General features: G+C 33.5%; 1 pseudogene across 1 annotated transcript in view; it reads right to left on the reverse strand.

The window, feature by feature from the left end:
- Positions 1-510: 510 nt before the first annotated feature.
- The window catches only part of LOC143223903 (lachesin-like), a 41,659-nt pseudogene continuing 23,283 nt past the window's right edge, over positions 511-18,886 (reverse strand). Inside the window, exons 4-7 of the transcript XR_013013179.1 lie at positions 16,571-16,744; positions 15,769-15,897; positions 1,879-2,165; positions 511-698 (exon numbers count right to left, since the gene is read on the reverse strand). The product of XR_013013179.1 is annotated as a lachesin-like (transcript). The remainder of the gene's footprint in view (positions 699-1,878; positions 2,166-15,768; positions 15,898-16,570; positions 16,745-18,886) is intronic.

Below are 18,886 nucleotides of genomic sequence, written 5' to 3' on the forward strand. Positions count from 1 at the left end.
ATGTTTGGTGTGACGGGGATTCGAACCCGCGACCTTCATATTACGAGTCGAGTGCTTTAATCACCTGGCCATGCCGGGCCGAAGGTTTAGGTATAACCGTTCTTAATTTCGAACCACTGACCAATCATCAGAGGGACCTTTCTGGTACTTCAATCATATAACAGTACTGACTGTCACGTTTATTATGTGAGTTTATCACGCCTCAAACTACGGACCTTATGATCCATAGCTCGACACTCTGGATAACGCTCGGTCCACAGGAAAACACAAACAAATTTTAAAGGTGTATGAATATGGACTCATCCAGAAGATGATGGTCTATGAATACATAAAGTATTTCTGGACTTTTATTAAAAGGTTTACATTTAATTTCTGAGCATCCAGCTGTAAAGTTGCTTATAATTCAAAGTTATACTTAACACATTGCAAACTCTGTCAAACATTAACAGTTCTTATCCTTCGCTCTCTAATTCTGATCCATTGCAAGTTGCTGTCGTTAGTACAAAAATACTACCAAGAAGAAAAAAAAGACGATGAAATTTGAAGCTCTTCAAATAGAAGAGTTGCACGTGACGTCTCAAGCGAGTAACGTGTTCTGAACTTATCCAGAAGAATAGAGATGATCGTGGTGTCTGTGACAGTACTTCTTCTACTAGAAGCCAAATCAGTAATAACTTCAACAGGTGATAAACGTTTATCTACATGGAACCAAAGGAAAACAAACAGTACTTTCCATTCTTGCCACAAGGGGGATTGCGACATATGACTGTTTATTACAGTCATCAGTATCATAGTTTCGTGTCAAGTGGAAGATTTGGTTAGGCCATCTGAATTCCATAAAAGAGTGAAGCAATCATTAAGTTACGTCTAGATGTCGAACAGGATGAATCTGACTTAAGACGTTTGTTACTTGACGAGGAAAACTATTTATATCAGTCTGTTTTGGCCCAGCATGGCCAGGTAGTTAGGGCACAAGGCTCGTAATACGAGGGTTGCACGTTCAAATCCCTCTCGTACCCGAACAAACTCGCCCTTTCAGGTGTGGGGGCTTTATAATGTGACGGTCATTCCAACTATTCGTTGGTAAAAGAGTAGTCCAAGAGATGGCGGTGGGTGGTGATGTCTAGCTGCCTTCCCTCTAGTCCTACACTGCTAAATTAGGGACGGCTAGTGCAGATAGCCCTCGTGTAGCTTTGAGCGAAATTAAAAACAAGCAAACAAAAAAGCAAGCATACTGTCGTATCTGACAGAACACCACTCACACTGGTCAGATAACTAGTGAAGAGAGAAAATCAACAGGACCAGTCAGTTTATGTAACTGAAAAGTAAAATTGACCAGAGTAGCTTGATAACACTGCACAACAAAGTTTTTGCTTCTTGAACACTGTTGGGTGTTCCTTATAGAATTTTGGCTGTTGATCACGAAAATTACATCCATATTTGCCCATCACGTACCGTTTCATCGAAATCTTCAGTTTTGCTGCAATGGAAAAACGATATCAGAGCAACTGGAATCCGTCAATGCTTGTTGACTACTGTTGGACAATGTAACGTGATGCACTGGACATTGAATACAAACGGAAATCAGGAGCAAAACACTTTTAATTATGTTGAACTTAATAGCGTATCAGAAACATACACGTAATTAAATACGTTAAACAGTTAACTGTCTATTTCTCAGAATTCTTACGTGATGAAGCAAAACCAAAACTATATTTGTGCATACCCACCAGGTACCTGTTACAATCAGCAAAAACTTTTCAAAAAATTGTTGTGCAGTGTAATATGAATGAACAGATAACTTGTCTAACCTATTGAGAGGAGATAAAGGGTTCGTCAAAACATTTACTAGTACTTTGGAGGTTAATAAAATCATACCGTAAAGCCTAATTGACCCTTCTGTTGACCCTAGAGAGTTTTAGCAAAACATCGGTAACTTCCATAGTCGTCTGGGGTCACAAATAAGATGACCAGCTGCATATGGACTTTATAGGTCTCCTCGTGCGTCTCTGTCACGTACTTCTGGTCAGATACGATCATTTCACCTTCTTCCTTGGTCCAGTAGTTGATGGACATAGGGAAGGCTTCAGTATGACATTCCAAAGTGACGTTGCTCCAAACTAAGGATCCAACCAGTTGGTGTGGGATCCAGATCATTGGTGGAACTAGATGAGGAGTGTATACAGGACAAGAACTGACAGGTACCATTAATATTCTACACTATTCTATATCTTATAGTTTATACAGTACAAGAACTGACAGGTACCATTAACATTCTACACTATTCTATATCTTTCAGTTTATACAGGACAAGAACTGACAGGTACCATTAATATTCTACACTATTCTATATCTTATAGTTTATACAGGACAAGAACTGACAGGTACCATTAACATTCTACACTATTCTATATCTTATAGTTTATACAGGACAAGAACTGACAGGTACCATTAATATTCTACACTATTCTATATCTTATAGTTTATACAGGACAAGAACTGACAGGTACCATTAATATTCTACACTATTCTATATCTTATAGTTTATACAGGACAAGAACTGACAGGTACCATTAACATTCTACACGATTCTATATCTTACAATTTATACAGGACAAGAACTGACAGGTACCATTAATATTCTACACTATTCTATATCTTATAGTTTATACGGGACAAGAACTGACAGGTACCATTAATATTCTACACTATTCTATATCTTATAGTTCATACAGGACAAGAACTGACAGGTACCATTAACATTCTACACTATTCTATATCTTATAGTTCATACAGAACAAGAACTGACAGGTACCATTAACATTCTACACTATTCTATATCTCATAGTTTATACAGAACAAGAACTGACAGGTACCATTAATATTCTACACTATTCTATATCTTTCAGTTTATACAGGACAAGAACTGACAGGTACCATTAACATTCTACACTATTCTATATCTTATAGTGTATACAGGACAAGAACTGACAGGTACCATTAACATTCTACACTATTCTATATCTTATAGTTTATACAGGACAAGAACTGACAGGTACCATTAATATTCTACACTATTCTATATCTTTCAGTGTATACAAGACAAGAACTGACAGGTACCATTAATATTCTACACTATTCTATATCTTATAGTGTATACAGGACAAGAACTGACAGGTACCATTAATATTCTACACTATTCTATATCTTATAGTTTATACAGGACAAGAACTGACAGGTACAATTAACACTCTACACTATTCTATATCTTATAGTTTATACAGAACAAGAACTGACAGGTACCATTAATATTCTACACTATTCTATATCTTATAGTTTATACAGAACAAGAACTGACAGGTACCATTAACATTCTACACTATTCTATATCTTTCAGTTTATACAGGACAAGAACTGACAGGTACCATTAATATTCTACACTATTCTATATCTTATAGTTTATACAGGACAAGAACTGACAGGTACCATTAACATTCTACACTATTCTATATCTTATAGTTTATACAGGACAAGAACTGACAGGTACCATTAATATTCTACACTATTCTATATCTTATAGTTTATACAGGACAAGAACTGACAGGTACCATTAATATTCTACACTATTCTATATCTTATAGTTTATACAGGACAAGAACTGACAGGTACCATTAACATTCTACACTATTCTATATCTTATAGTTTATACAGGACAAGAACTGACAGGTACCATTAATATTCTACACTATTCTATATCTTATAGTTTATACAGGACAAGAACTGACAGGTACCATTAATATTCTACACTATTCTATATCTTATAGTTTATACAGGACAAGAACTGACAGGTACCATTAACATTCTACATTATTCTATATCTTATAGTTCATACAGGACAAGAACTGACAGGTACCATTAATATTCTACACTATTCTATATCTCATAGTTTATACAGAACAAGAACTGACAGGTACCATTAATATTCTACACTATTCTATATCTTTCAGTTTATACAGGACAAGAACTGACAGGTACCATTAACATTCTACACTATTCTATATCTTATAGTGTATACAGGACAAGAACTGACAGGTACCATTAACATTCTACACTATTCTATATCTTATAGTTTATACAGGACAAGAACTGACAGGTACCATTAATATTCTACACTATTCTATATCTTTCAGTGTATACAAGACAAGAACTGACAGGTACCATTAATATTCTACACTATTCTATATCTTATAGTGTATACAGGACAAGAACTGACAGGTACCATTAATATTCTACACTATTCTATATCTTATAGTTTATACAGGACAAGAACTGACAGGTACCATTAACACTCTACACTATTCTATATCTTATAGTTTATACAGAACAAGAACTGACAGGTACCATTAATATTCTACACTATTCTATATCTTATAGTTTATACAGAACAAGAACTGACAGGTACCATTAATATTCTACACTATTCTATATCTTATAGTGTATACAGGACAAGAACTGACAGGTACCATTAACATTCTACACTATTCTATATCTTATAGTTTATACAGGACAAGAACTGACAGGTACCATTAATATTCTACACTATTCTATATCTTATAGTGTATACAGGACAAGAACTGACAGGTACCATTAACATTCTACACTATTCTATATCTTATAGTGTATACAGGACAAGAACTGACAGGTACCATTAACATTCTACACTATTCTATATCTTACAGTGTATACAGGACAAGAACTGACAGGTACCATTAATATTCTACACTATTCTATATCTTTCAGTTTATACAGGACAAGAACTGACAGGTACCATTAACATTCTACACTATTCTATATCTTATAGTGTATACAGGACAAGAACTGACAGGTACCATTAACATTCTACACTATTCTATATCTTATAGTTTATACAGGACAAGAACTGACAGGTACCATTAAAATTCTACACTATTCTATATCTTATAGTTTATACAGAACAAGAACTGACAGGTACCATTAATATTCTACACTATTCTATATCTTATAGTTTATACAGAACAAGAACTGACAGGTACCATTAATATTCTACACTATTCTATATCTTATAGTGTATACAGGACAAGAACTGACAGGTACCATTAATATTCTACACTATTCTATATCTTATAGTTTATACAGAACAAGAACTGACAGGTACCATTAACATTCTACACGATTCTATATCTTATAGTTTATACAGAACAAGAACTGACAGGTACCATTAACATTCTACACTATTCTATATCTTATAGTTTATACAGAACAAGAACTGACAGGTACCATTAACCTCCTACACGATTCTATATCTTTCAGTGTATACAAGACAAGAACTGACAGGTACCATTAACATTCTACACTATTCTATATCTCATAGTTTAAAAAGAACAAGAACTGACAGGTACCATTAATATTCTACACTATTCTATATCTTATAGTTTATACAGGACAAGAACTGACAGGTACCATTAACATTCTACACTATTCTATATCTTATAGTTTATACAGGACAAGAACTGACAGGTACCATTAATATTCTACACTATTCTATATCTTATAGTTTATACAGGACAAGAACTGACAGGTACCATTAATATTCTACACTATTCTATATCTTATAGTTTATACAGGACAAGAACTGACAGGTACCATTAACATTCTACACGATTCTATATCTTACAATTTATACAGGACAAGAACTGACAGGTACCATTAATATTCTACACTATTCTATATCTTATAGTTTATACAGGACAAGAACTGACAGGTACCATTAATATTCTACACTATTCTATATCTTATAGTTCATACAGGACAAGAACTGACAGGTACCATTAACATTCTACACTATTCTATATCTTATAGTTCATACAGAACAAGAACTGACAGGTACCATTAACATTCTACACTATTCTATATCTCATAGTTTATACAGAACAAGAACTGACAGGTACCATTAATATTCTACACTATTCTATATCTTTCAGTTTATACAGGACAAGAACTGACAGGTACCATTAACATTCTACACTATTCTATATCTTATAGTGTATACAGGACAAGAACTGACAGGTACCATTAACATTCTACACTATTCTATATCTTATAGTTTATACAGGACAAGAACTGACAGGTACCATTAATATTCTACACTATTCTATATCTTTCAGTGTATACAAGACAAGAACTGACAGGTACCATTAATATTCTACACTATTCTATATCTTATAGTGTATACAGGACAAGAACTGACAGGTACCATTAATATTCTACACTATTCTATATCTTATAGTTTATACAGGACAAGAACTGACAGGTACAATTAACACTCTACACTATTCTATATCTTATAGTTTATACAGAACAAGAACTGACAGGTACCATTAATATTCTACACTATTCTATATCTTATAGTTTATACAGAACAAGAACTGACAGGTACCATTAATATTCTACACTATTCTATATCTTATAGTGTATACAGGACAAGAACTGACAGGCACCATTAACATTCTACACTATTCTATATCTTATAGTTTATACAGGACAAGAACTGACAGGTACCATTAATATTCTACACTATTCTATATCTTATAGTGTATACAGGACAAGAACTGACAGGTACCATTAACATTCTACACTATTCTATATCTTATAGTGTATACAGGACAAGAACTGACAGGTACCATTAACATTCTACACTATTCTATATCTTACAGTGTATACAGGACAAGAACTGACAGGTACCATTAATATTCTACACTATTCTATATCTTTCAGTTTATACAAAACAAGAACTGACAGGTACCATTAACATTCTACACTATTCTATATCTTATAGTGTATACAGGACAAGAACTGACAGGTACCATTAACATTCTACACTATTCTATATCTTATAGTTTATACAGGACAAGAACTGACAGGTACCATTAAAATTCTACACTATTCTATATCTTATAGTTTATACAGAACAAGAACTGACAGGTACCATTAATATTCTACACTATTCTATATCTTATAGTTTATACAGAACAAGAACTGACAGGTACCATTAATATTCTACACTATTCTATATCTTATAGTGTATACAGGACAAGAACTGACAGGTACCATTAATATTCTACACTATTCTATATCTTATAGTTTATACAGGACAAGAACTGACAGGTACCATTAATATTCTACACTATTCTATATCTTATAGTGTATACAGGACAAGAACTGACAGGTACCATTAACATTCTACACTATTCTATATCTTATAGTGTATACAGGACAAGAACTGACAGGTACCATTAACATTCTACACTATTCTATATCTTACAGTGTATACAGGACAAGAACTGACAGGTACCATTAACATTCTACACTATTCTATATCTTATAGTGTATACAGGACAAGAACTGACAGGTACCATTAACATTCTACACTATTCTATATCTTATAGTTTATACAGGACAAGAACTGACAGGTACCATTAACATTCTACACTATTCTATATCTTATAGTTTATACAAGACAAGAACTGACAGGTACCATTAATCTTCTACACTATTCTATATCTTATAGTGTATACAAGACAAGAACTGACAGGTACCATTAATCTTCTACACTATTCTATATCTTATAGTTTATACAAGACAAGAACTGACAGGTACCATTAATCTTCTACACTATTCTATATCTTATAGTGTATACAAGACAAGAACTGACAGGTACCATTAATATTATACACGATTCTATATCTTTCAGTGTATACAGGACAAGAACTGACAGGCACCATTAATCTTCTACACTATTCTATATCTTTCAGTTTATACAGAACAAGAACTGACAGGTACCATTAACATTCTACACGATTCTATATCTTTCAGTGTATACAGGACAAGAACTGACAGGTACCATTAACATTCTACACGATTCTATATCTTTCAGTGTATACAGGACAAGAACTGACAGGCACCATTAATCTTCTACACTATTCTATATCTTATAATTTATACAGGACAAGAACTGACAGGCACCATTAATATTCTACCCGATTCTATATCTTTCAGTTTATACAGGACAAGAACTGACAGGTACCATTAATATTCTACACTATTCTATATCTTATAGTGTATACAGGACAAGAACTGACAGGTACCATTAACATTCTACACTATTCTATATCTTATAGTGTATACAGGACAAGAACTGACAGGTACCATTAACATTCTACACTATTCTATATCTTACAGTGTATACAGGACAAGAACTGACAGGTACCATTAATATTCTACACTATTCTATATCTTTCAGTTTATACAAAACAAGAACTGACAGGTACCATTAACATTCTACACTATTCTATATCTTATAGTGTATACAGGACAAGAACTGACAGGTACCATTAATATTCTACACTATTCTATATCTTTCAGTTTATACAGGACAAGAACTGACAGGTACCATTAACATTCTACACTATTCTATATCTTATAGTGTATACAGGACAAGAACTGACAGGTACCATTAACATTCTACACTATTCTATATCTTATAGTTTATACAGGACAAGAACTGACAGGTACCATTAAAATTCTACACTATTCTATATCTTATAGTTTATACAGAACAAGAACTGACAGGTACCATTAATATTCTACACGATTCTATATCTTATAGTTTATACAGAACAAGAACTGACAGGTACCATTAATATTCTACACTATTCTATATCTTATAGTGTATACAGGACAAGAACTGACAGGTACCATTAATATTCTACACTATTCTATATCTTATAGTTTATACAGAACAAGAACTGACAGGTACCATTAACATTCTACACGATTCTATATCTTATAGTTTATACAGAACAAGAACTGACAGGTACCATTAACATTCTACACGATTCTATATCTTATAGTTTATACAGAACAAGAACTGACAGGTACCATTAACCTCCTACACGATTCTATATCTTTCAGTGTATACAAGACAAGAACTGACAGGTACCATTAACATTCTACACTATTCTATATCTCATAGTTTAAAAAGAACAAGAACTGACAGGTACCATTAATATTCTACACTATTCTATATCTTATAGTTTATACAGGACAAGAACTGACAGGTACCATTAACATTCTACACTATTCTATATCTTATAGTTTATACAGGACAAGAACTGACAGGTACCATTAATATTCTACACTATTCTATATCTTATAGTTTATACAGGACAAGAACTGACAGGTACCATTAATATTCTACACTATTCTATATCTTATAGTTTATACAGGACAAGAACTGACAGGTACCATTAACATTCTACACGATTCTATATCTTACAATTTATACAGGACAAGAACTGACAGGTACCATTAATATTCTACACTATTCTATATCTTATAGTTTATACGGGACAAGAACTGACAGGTACCATTAATATTCTACACTATTCTATATCTTATAGTTCATACAGGACAAGAACTGACAGGTACCATTAACATTCTACACTATTCTATATCTTATAGTTCATACAGAACAAGAACTGACAGGTACCATTAACATTCTACACTATTCTATATCTCATAGTTTATACAGAACAAGAACTGACAGGTACCATTAATATTCTACACTATTCTATATCTTTCAGTTTATACAGGACAAGAACTGACAGGTACCATTAACATTCTACACTATTCTATATCTTATAGTGTATACAGGACAAGAACTGACAGGTACCATTAACATTCTACACTATTCTATATCTTATAGTTTATACAGGACAAGAACTGACAGGTACCATTAATATTCTACACTATTCTATATCTTTCAGTGTATACAAGACAAGAACTGACAGGTACCATTAATATTCTACACTATTCTATATCTTATAGTGTATACAGGACAAGAACTGACAGGTACCATTAATATTCTACACTATTCTATATCTTATAGTTTATACAGGACAAGAACTGACAGGTACAATTAACACTCTACACTATTCTATATCTTATAGTTTATACAGAACAAGAACTGACAGGTACCATTAATATTCTACACTATTCTATATCTTATAGTTTATACAGAACAAGAACTGACAGGTACCATTAATATTCTACACTATTCTATATCTTATAGTGTATACAGGACAAGAACTGACAGGCACCATTAACATTCTACACTATTCTATATCTTATAGTTTATACAGGACAAGAACTGACAGGTACCATTAATATTCTACACTATTCTATATCTTATAGTGTATACAGGACAAGAACTGACAGGTACCATTAACATTCTACACTATTCTATATCTTATAGTGTATACAGGACAAGAACTGACAGGTACCATTAACATTCTACACTATTCTATATCTTACAGTGTATACAGGACAAGAACTGACAGGTACCATTAATATTCTACACTATTCTATATCTTTCAGTTTATACAAAACAAGAACTGACAGGTACCATTAACATTCTACACTATTCTATATCTTATAGTGTATACAGGACAAGAACTGACAGGTACCATTAACATTCTACACTATTCTATATCTTATAGTTTATACAGGACAAGAACTGACAGGTACCATTAAAATTCTACACTATTCTATATCTTATAGTTTATACAGAACAAGAACTGACAGGTACCATTAATATTCTACACTATTCTATATCTTATAGTTTATACAGAACAAGAACTGACAGGTACCATTAATATTCTACACTATTCTATATCTTATAGTGTATACAGGACAAGAACTGACAGGTACCATTAATATTCTACACTATTCTATATCTTATAGTTTATACAGGACAAGAACTGACAGGTACCATTAATATTCTACACTATTCTATATCTTATAGTGTATACAGGACAAGAACTGACAGGTACCATTAACATTCTACACTATTCTATATCTTATAGTGTATACAGGACAAGAACTGACAGGTACCATTAACATTCTACACTATTCTATATCTTACAGTGTATACAGGACAAGAACTGACAGGTACCATTAACATTCTACACTATTCTATATCTTATAGTGTATACAGGACAAGAACTGACAGGTACCATTAACATTCTACACTATTCTATATCTTATAGTTTATACAGGACAAGAACTGACAGGTACCATTAACATTCTACACTATTCTATATCTTATAGTTTATACAAGACAAGAACTGACAGGTACCATTAATCTTCTACACTATTCTATATCTTATAGTGTATACAAGACAAGAACTGACAGGTACCATTAATCTTCTACACTATTCTATATCTTATAGTTTATACAAGACAAGAACTGACAGGTACCATTAATCTTCTACACTATTCTATATCTTATAGTGTATACAAGACAAGAACTGACAGGTACCATTAATATTCTACACGATTCTATATCTTTCAGTGTATACAGGACAAGAACTGACAGGCACCATTAATCTTCTACACTATTCTATATCTTTCAGTTTATACAGAACAAGAACTGACAGGTACCATTAACATTCTACACGATTCTATATCTTTCAGTGTATACAGGACAAGAACTGACAGGTACCATTAACATTCTACACGATTCTATATCTTTCAGTGTATACAGGACAAGAACTGACAGGCACCATTAATCTTCTACACTATTCTATATCTTATAATTTATACAGGACAAGAACTGACAGGCACCATTAATATTCTACCCGATTCTATATCTTTCAGTTTATACAGAACAAGAACTGATAAGTACCATTAACATTCTACTCGATTCTATATCTTATAGTTTATACAGAACAAGAACTGACAGGTACCATTAACATTCTACACTATTCTATATCTTATAGTTTATACAGAACAAGAACTGACAGGTACCATTAACATTCTACACGATTCTATATCTTATAGTTTATACAGAACAAGAACTGACAGGTACCATTAACATTCTACACGATTCTATATCTTATAGTTTATACAGAACAAGAACTGACAGGTACCATTAACCTCCTACACGATTTTATATCTTTCAGTGTATACAAGACAAGAACTGACAGGTACCATTAACATTCTACACTATTCTATATCTCATAGTTTAAAAAGAACAAGAACTGACAGGTACCATTAATATTCTACACTATTCTATATCTTATAGTTTATACAGAACAAGAACTGACAGGTACCATTAATATTCTACACTATTCTATATCTTTCAGTGTATACAAGACAAGAACTGACAGGTACCATTAATATTCTACACTATTCTATATCTTATAGTGTATACAGGACAAGAACTGACAGGTACCATTAATATTCTACACTATTCTATATCTTATAGTTTATACAGGACAAGAACTGACAGGTACCATTAACACTCTACACTATTCTATATCTTATAGTTTATACAGAACAAGAACTGACAGGTACCATTAATATTCTACACTATTCTATATCTTATAGTTTATACAGAACAAGAACTGACAGGTACCATTAATATTCTACACTATTCTATATCTTATAGTGTATACAGGACAAGAACTGACAGGCACCATTAACATACTACACTATTCTATATCTTACAGTGTATACAGGACAATAACTGACAGGTACCATTAATATTCTACACTATTCTATATCTTTCAGTTTATACAGGACAAGAACTGACAGGTACCATTAACATTCTACACTATTCTATATCTTATAGTGTATACAGGACAAGAACTGACAGGTACCATTAACATTCTACACTATTCTATATCTTATAGTTTATACAGGACAAGAACTGACAGGTACCATTAAAATTCTACACTATTCTATATCTTATAGTTTATACAGAACAAAAACTGACAGGTACCATTAATATTCTACACTATTCTATATCTTATAGTTTATACAGAACAAGAACTGACAGGTACCATTAATATTCTACACTATTCTATATCTTATAGTGTATACAGGACAAGAACTGACAGGTACCATTAATATTCTACACTATTCTATATCTTATAGTTTATACAGGACAAGAACTGACAGGTACCATTAATATTCTACACTATTCTATATCTTATAGTGTATACAGGACAAGAACTGACAGGTACCATTAACATTCTACACTATTCTATATCTTATAGTGTATACAGGACAAGAACTGACAGGTACCATTAACATTCTACACTATTCTATATCTTACAGTGTATACAGGACAAGAACTGACAGGTACCATTAATATTCTACACTATTCTATATCTTTCAGTTTATACAGGACAAGAACTGACAGGTACCATTAACATTCTACACTATTCTATATCTTATAGTGTATACAGGACAAGAACTGACAGGTACCATTAACATTCTACACTATTCTATATCTTATAGTTTATACAGGACAAGAACTGACAGGTACCATTAACATTCTACACTATTCTATATCTTATAGTTTATACAGAACAAGAACTCACAGGTACCATTAATATTCTACAATATTCTATATCTTATAGTTTATACAGGACAAGAACTGACAGGCACCATTAATATTCTACACTATTCTATATCTTATAGTTTATACAGGACAAGAACTGACAGGCACCATTAACATTCTACACGATTCTATATCTTTCAGTTTATATAAAACAAGAACTGACAGGCACCATTAATATTCTACACGATTCTATATCTTACAATTTATACAGGGCAAGAACTGACAGGCACCATTAATATTCTACACGATTCTATATCTTTCAGTTTATACAGTACAAGAACTGACAGGCACCATTAATATTCTACACGATTCTATATCTTTCAGTTTATACAGGAGAAGAACTGACAGGCACCATTAATATTCTACACGATTCTATATCTTTCAGTTTATACAGGAGAAGAACTGACAGGCACCATTAATATTCTACACGATTCTGTATCTTTCAGTTTATACAGGACAAGAACTGACAGGTACCATTAATCTTCTACACTATTCTATATCTTTCAGTGTATACAAGACAAGAACTGACAGGTACCATTAACATTCTACACGATTCTATATCTTTCAGTTTATACAGGACAAGAACTGACAGGTACCATTAATCTTTTACACTATTCTATATCTTTCAGTGTATACAAGACAAGAACTGACAGGTACCATTAACATTCTACACGATTCTATATCTTATAGTTTATACAGAACAAGAACTGACAGGTACCATTAACATTCTACACGATTCTATATCTTTCAGTTTATATAGGACAAGAACTGACAGGTACCATTAACATTCTACACGATTCTATATCTTTCAGTTTATACAGGACAAGAACTGACAGGCACCATTAATATTCTACACGATTCTATATCTTTCAGTTTATACAGTACAAGAACTGACAGGCACCATTAATATTCTACACGATTCTATATCTTTCAGTTTATAGAGGACAAGAACTGACAGGTACCATTAACATTCTACACGATTCTATATCTTTCAGTTTATACAGGACAAAAACTGACAGGCACCATTAATATTCTCTATGATTCTATATCTTTCAGTTTATACAGGACAAGAACTGACAGGTACCATTAACATTCTACACGATTCTATATTTTTCAGTTTATACAGGACAAAAACTGACAAACACCATTAATATTCTCTATGATTCTATATCTTTCAGTTTATACAGGACAAGAACTGACAGGCACCATTAATATTCTACACGATTCTATATATTTCAGTTTATACAGGAGAAGAACTAACAGGCACCATTAATATTCTATACGATTCTATATCTTTCAGTTCATACAGGACAAGAACTGACAGGCACCATTAACATTCTGCACGATTCTATATCTTACAATTTATACAGGACAAGAACTGACAGGTACCATTAATATTCTACACGATTCTATATCTTTCAGTTTATATAGGACAAGAACTGACAGGCATTATTAATATTCTACAAGATTCTATATCTTTCAGTTTATACAGGACAAGAACTGACAGGCACCATTAATATTCTACACGATTCTATATCTTTCAGTTTATATAGGACAAGAACTGACAGGCACCATTAATATTCTACACGATTCTTTATCTTTCAGTTTATACAGGACAAGAACTGACAGGCACCATTAATATTCTACATGATTCTATATCTTTCAGTTTATACAGGACAAGAACTGACAGGTACCATTAATATTCTACACGATTCTATATCTTTCAGTTTATACAGGACAAGAACTGTCAGGTACCATTAACATTCTACGCGATTCTATATCTTTCAGTTTATACAGTACAAGAACTGACAGGTACCATTAATATTCTACACGATTCTATATCTTTCAGTTTATACAGGACAAGAACTGACAGGTACCATTAACATTCTACACGATTCTATATCTTTCAGTTTATACAGGACAAAAACTGACAGGTACCATTAATATTCTACACGATTCTATATCTTTCAGTTTATACAGGACAAGAACTGACAGGCACCATTAATATTCTACACGATTCTCTGTCTTTCAGTTTATACAGGACAAGAACTGACAGGTACCATTAACATTCTACACGATTCTATAACTTTCTGTTTATACAGGACAAGAACTGACAGTTACCCTTAATATTCTACACGATTCTATATCTTACAGTTTATCTATAACAAATACTTCCAGTTACCGTACACTTTTCACATGGCACGTGCTGATATTCGATACTTTTAAAACACTAAACTTACAATGTCATATTTTGGTCCACTTACAGTTTACTTGTAGCACAATTCTTCGACTGACCGATGGAGGAACACCATTTGATGCGATGCACAAATAAGCACCCATATGAAGCCTACTTACTTTAGTGATGTTTAGGGTTTCTCCAGTGATAGACTTTCCTATAAATACGAAAGTTTGAATCTCTTGTTAGAGTAACGTATCTTGACTTAAATAAAATACATCTTTGTTCAAATAATTCTACCAACCTGGAAAATAATATTATTATTTTGTTACGAATGTGCGTTTTAAGGGAGAATCAAAGTTAAACAATAACAATGTAAACCCTGCAGGTTTCGACAAATTGGGTTTTTATGGATATCTTTAACTTTTATTCACCAAATATTTTGATCCCGTTTGTTCTTATGATCAGCGTCTCTTTGTCAAAACCCAAGTTTTCTACATTACCCTGTACTTTTAGGGAAGAGACATTTAATTTAATGAGGGTGGTCTCGAGTTACTACGTGTTAAGAATTGATGACACAAGAGATGAAAGGTTTAGATTTTAAAATACTGTTTTATGAGACGCGGAAATCAGTAACGATGCAGAATGCAGATTGGCGTGCACGTGAGTATCACGTTGTTTCCTCGAGTCTCATTTAAGTCTTTTAGGGCTATCATCAACACTGAAATTATGAGAATTATCATATTCAGTAACTAACAGCTGCAAATGGCAGTGCTAATCTCTCTTTAATAATTCAATGGAAGGCATTTAAAAGACAAAATATATGCAATTTTTTTAAAATTCTGATATGGGCTTGCCAAGCTAATGCCTTTTTAATTTTATATTCTCACCACGAATCATCATGTTTGTCTTCCAGTTTCCTGCTGATACGGGTTGCTCGTCTTCTCGTCTCCAAGATATCGTCGGTGTGGGATAACCTTTGGTTCGACACGTCAGGGTTACGCTGACTCCTTCCCTCACGAGCACGTCAGTACTGCTCTCGGGCCCAATGATTTCCGGCGGAACTGACGAAATAATAGAAACCGTGATTTGAAATGCATGTTATTGTACGAAGATTGGTTAGAAGTTCACACCTTCGGGTAATGGGAAAAAAAACGTAGCTTGTGTGTGTTTGTGTGTGATGCATGACTTACGAGTTACAGTCTTATCCGTAATAAGTCGAGAAACAAAGGGCTCTAGACGACTGTTTATTTTGTAAAGAGCGTTTACTCAGTTCCTTAAGAAAATAGCACAAAATGACATCACACATCCACGCGCTAATCTCGCGATCTTTCCAAGTTCGATTAATTTTTGTCTCACGTCCAAATGATCGAAAGTACTTTGATACAGGTTAATGTTTTGTTCTAGACCTAAAGTTTGTAGTTGTTGAGGTTTTGTTTTTAGAGCTAAGACAATTTCTAGTGACAAGGTTCTGTTATTTGTTTTTCAACTTCATTGTTAGATTTGCTTATCTGGGATGGAAGTTTAGTTTCATCAATTATTCGCACAATGCCTAAAGTTTGGGCCTAGCATGGCCAAATGTGTTAAAGTCGCACCCAACATACTCGCCCTTTCAACCGTGGGGGGCGTTATAATGTGTCGGTCAATCCCACTATTCGTTGGTAAAAGAGTAGCCCTAGAGTTGGCTGTGGGTGGTGATGAATAGCTGCCTTCCCTCCAGTCTTACACTGCTAAATTAGGGACGGCTAACGCAGATAGCCCTCGTATAGTTTTGCGTGAAATTCAAAACAAACAAACCTAAAGTTTTTGTTTTGTTTAGAATTTCCCGTAAAACTACACCGCTAGCTGCTGTAATATGGCTAGAGGGAAAATAGCTAGTTAGTCATCACCACCCACTGCCAAATCTTGGGCTAATCTTTTTAGCAACAAATAGTGGAATGTACCGTGACTTTATAACGCCCTCACGGTTAGAAAAGCGACCATATGCGTTGACGGAATTCGACCCCGCGACACGCAGATACGGACTGAGCGTCCTAACCATCAGACTATGCCAAGCATTGATCATAACCCCCTCCATAAAGTTACTCGACGTTAAACCCTTTTCAAAGCAGATTAACCCAATGTCGTTATCGACTTTATTCGATATATATTTTTTAATATAGTAAGTATCTTAAAACTATTGAGCTTAATAACTGTCTTAAGTCCCTCGCAGGGACAGCGGTAAATTTTCGAATTTATAGCGCTAAAATCAGAGGCTCGATTCTCTTCGGTGGACACAGGAGAGAGCCCGATGTGACTTTGCTATAAGAAAACACATAAAAACACAAACTTTCTTAAATCATTCAACTCAATATCTTAAAAACTACCGAAGTCAGTATATATTTTAAAACTGTTTAACTTATACATTTTTTAAATCGGTTCGTGTTCATTGTATAACTACTTTTATACAGCATTAATAAAGCCAGTTCAACAACTTTTCTTTTGAGTACACCAAAAATTTGTGAACAAAATAAAGACGCGAATTTTTGAACTGATTTTATTGAGTGCCTCCATCTAGGAAATGAAACTAAAAATATAATATTTTATTAAAAGAAAGCAAATCATACTTTACTTCCATACAAAACCGTGTTTATCGTGTTCATTGATTAATTTATTATCGAGGAAGAGACCAACCCCTAGACCTGGAGCCTAGACGAACGTGAAAACTGCTATCTGATACAGTCGTTTGTTGGCGCATACACTTCATTGAAATGTGTTTACTACACGTTATTCTTTGTAGCGATTGGTTTGAATTTCGCGCAAAGATACACGAGGACTATCTGTGCTAGCCGTCCCTAATTTAGCAGTGTAAGACTAGAGGGAAGGCAGCTAGTCATCACCATCAACCGTCAACTCTTGGGCTACTATTTTACCAACGAGTAGTGGGATTGACCGTAACGCCCCAACGACTGAAAGGGCGAGTATGTTTGGTGTGACGGGGATTCGAACCCGCGACCCTAAGATTATGAGTCGAGTACTTTAACCACCTGGCCATGCCGGGGGCCTCTTTGTACAATTATTTGTATAAAAATTAGTACAAGGCTTTTAAAATAAACCTGCGCAAGTTTTTATTCGTTTACATCTAATTAAACAAAAATTCACGAAGACATCTCAGGAAAACTCGACGAAGAGTCCGAAAACACGTTATATTTCCTGACTTACATGTC

This window comes from Tachypleus tridentatus, chromosome 8, assembly GCF_004210375.1.
Source record: "Tachypleus tridentatus isolate NWPU-2018 chromosome 8, ASM421037v1, whole genome shotgun sequence".
In the NCBI taxonomy this organism is placed as follows: Eukaryota; Metazoa; Arthropoda; class Merostomata; order Xiphosura; family Limulidae; genus Tachypleus; species Tachypleus tridentatus.